Source organism: Tupaia chinensis, unplaced genomic scaffold, assembly GCF_000334495.1.
Source record: "Tupaia chinensis unplaced genomic scaffold, TupChi_1.0 Scaffold142219_1, whole genome shotgun sequence".
Classification (NCBI taxonomy): Eukaryota; Metazoa; Chordata; class Mammalia; order Scandentia; family Tupaiidae; genus Tupaia; species Tupaia belangeri.
Window position 1 is genome coordinate 1,260,008 of NW_006202069.1, and position 3,773 is coordinate 1,263,780.

Below are 3,773 nucleotides of genomic sequence, written 5' to 3' on the forward strand. Positions count from 1 at the left end.
AGCGAATGATCTATTGCAACCCAAGTCTGAAGTCTCAAGAACCAGAAATTCCTGTTCAAAGACAGAAAATAGTGAATATCCCAGTTCAAGGAAATAAGAGTATTTCCCCTTCCTCCTTATTTTTATTCTGTCCTGGCCCTCAATTAATCAGATGATGCCCACTAACATGGGTGAATGCAAATCATCTTCACTTAGACTACTGATTGAAATAGTGGGCCAGCAGGTGGCATAGAGGTTAATGCACTCTATATCACATGGCCAGCTGCATAGTTCAAGTCCTGGCTTGAAAATATCACCAAGCATGTGTATGTGCATGCTGAAACTCCTGAGAGGAGAAAGGAGGAGAAGGGATTACAGCATGCTTTACCTCTCTCTTTATCTCTCTGTCTCTGGCAGATGCATGTGCCCTATAGCAAAAAATTAAAAACAATAAAATGCTTATGTCTTCTGAAAATGCCTTCACCGATATAGTACTCAACTTAGTTGACACATATAATTAACCATCCCAGGTCCACCCCTTCTCAACTTGGCACTCACACTCTTCTCTTTAAATCATAATTATTTTTATAGCCCAAAGCTTCTATGCAAAAAATCCCCAAAACTTTGTACCCATTCTAAAATTAGGACAATAACTGTACTTATCCATCATGTCCTCCCCACCCTCACCCCACAAGGACAACACATGCACAAGTCTCACCTAGTATGAGTCTGGACAAAGCCCTTTCTGACCAACACAAAAATCCTTCACTTCAGTTCTTTCTTGGCAACCCGTTTTCCCGGAACTCTACCTTCTCAGGATCTCTGATTTTCTTCCGCTCTCCTTCATTAAATTCTCCATTTTACTATACCAAAAAATATTTTTAAAAAGTTATTTTTCAAATTAAGAGAATAGCAAGGTCATAATTCCACCTAACATGATATGATTATCTTGCCTACAAACAAAAATTCACTAATACCTTCCCTACAAAAGGAGATCGAGTCTTTGAGTAATGTTCATTTATCTCCTGATATTTTTAATATAATGTAAAATTGACAATTTTAAGCATGAATATATAAAGTCACCACATCTTATGTAAAAATAATGAGGAAATAGGAGAGAAAATAAAACATAAATATTTGCTTAAAATATGTTCATTACAAAACGAGGAGGAAATACTCATGACTATTAAGGTTTTTGTTTCTGTAACTGGTCCCCTGATCATTCTCAGGTGGTTGTGATTTTTTATATAGTGGAGTCACACAAACCTTCATTCCTAAAGGATCTGGATCATTCATAGTCCAGCCTAGACTAGATTTTTGTAGCTTTTTATTGACTTCAATCTTAGGGCATGGTAATACTAAAAGAGGCCTCAAGGGATCCCTTATATTCCTTATATTACAGACATACTCTGTTACCTCTAATGTGGAGTAGTACTCCAATTTCTTCTTGGTTGTTCTGATCAGTCATCTCAACCAACACCATAACTCCCTTCTTGCCAATTGACTAAGAGGCATGTGGGACTTAAGGTGGCTGGTTGGCAGACTTAACTACCAGTTCATGGAAATCTTACGTTTCCTGATAGACGCATTCCTCATTCTGGAACTAAGATCATAGGCCAACAGAACATAAAATTTCAGGAATAGGAAGCAACAATTTTGCTAGTGATTTACTAGTGTTGATGATGAGTGCTGTCACTCCTATTTCTACCCCTTTATGCTTGGACCTGTATATCCTGGCTATAAGAGAAATAGATACATATATAGGATGTTTATCAAGAATATAGATAGTGAGACCAGCAGTTAGCATAATGGCTATGTTGTTGGACTCCCACGTAGTTGACCGGTTCGCATCCCGGACCTGGTGGCTTAAAACTCGCGCCAAGCATGTGTGCGTGCATGCCCAGGATCCCGAGAGGAGAATGGAGGAGAAGGGAGTGTGGCGTGGCCATACCCCCAGGGGGTGATTTCTCACTTTCTGTCTGTCTCGCGAGTGCATGCGCCCTATAGCAAAAAACCTCTAAAAAAAAAAAAGTAAAAGAATAGAGATAGTCATAGGTTGCCACACACACACAATGGAAATAAATTCTGAGAAATGTGCCCTTAGACAATTTCATCATTGTGCATACATGATGGAGTATATCTACACATACATAGATGGTATAATCCACCACATCTCTATGTTATATGATACAGCCTATTGCTCTCAGTCTACAAACCAGTACAGCATATAAAATGTATACAATTATAAAACAATTATAAATACTGTCATGTGCCACTCAATTACTGGTATACTTTCTAAGAAATCCATCATTAGATGATTTTGTCATTGTGTGTATATCTTGCAGTATTCTTTCAGAAACTTAGATAATTATCACCTATATCCCTGGGCTATATGGTATAACCAAGCAGAATCTTTTTATTAACAGGTTTTTTTTTTAGATTGTATACACTTGCCAGAGAGAGACAGACACAGTGAGAGAGAAAGTGAGAAATCAGCTCCCAGAGAAGATGGCCATGCTACTAGCCCTTCTCCTCTGACATCCTCTCAGGATCTTGGGCATACACACACACACACACACACACACACACACACACACACACACCTGGCATGATTTTCAAGCTACTGGTTCCTGAACTTGAAACGCCATTGACCATGTGAGAGTCCAGTGATACAACCGCTGGACTGCCATCTGCTGGTCCCAAGCCTAGTAAAATCTTATGAGAACTCTAATTAATGTTTATGATCCATTCCTGTCTAAACACAGAAAAGATACAGTAAAGATATTGTATAAAAGATTTAAAAAGTCACACCATGAATGGAGGTTGCAGGACTGGAAGTTGCTCTGGGTAAGTCAGTGAGTAAACATGAAGGCCTAGAACTTCACAGTACACAACTACAAATTTCATATGCCTTGTACTCTTAGGACACAGTAAATCCATAAAAAGTATTTGATCATAATAAATTTTAGTTTATTATAATGCTTTCCTTTATAAACGTTAATTTTTTAAACTCTTCACCCTCTGTAATAACATTTAACCTGAAAGATGAACACATTGTTCAGATACAGAAAAATGTTTTTCTTATATTCCCTTAAGTATTTTTTTTTTTGGAGAGGTTTTTGCTATAGGGTGTGTGCACTCACCAGAAAGACAGAGTGAGACAGAGAGATAGAAAAAGAGAAATCATCGCCCAGGGGGGGATGGCCACACTGTAATCCCTTCTCCTCCCTCTATCTCTCTCAGTGAAGAAATAAGTAAAATAAAAATTAAAAAAAATCACAGTATAGGGAACAGCACATGGTGTAATGGTTACACCTTAGAGGTTTTTTGCTATACGGTGCGTGCACTCGCAAGTCTTCTGTTGGGATCTTGGGCACGCACACACACACGCCCGGCGTGAGTTTAAGCCACTGGGTCCGGAACTCGAACCACGGTTGGCTACATGGGAGTTCAGCAACATAGCCATTACACTAACTGCTGGTCCCCCTTAAGTATTTTTCTACTTTTAGAATTTTTTTCACTTTTTAAATTTCTTTTGTTAAAAACTAAAATACCAGCAAACATTAGCCTATGCCTATACAAGGCCAGGATTATCAATATCACTTTCTTGCCCTTTCAAATCTTGTTCTACAGGAAGGGCCATGATCAACAAGACAACCCAAGATTAAACTGTGAAGAGAAAATGATGCAATCAAGAGATTTGATAAACAGGAGATGTATGAGGCTGTTGCTGGCATAATATGTCATAATGTTTGATGGGAAACATTTTTTTCATAGATATTTTTGTGTCTCTC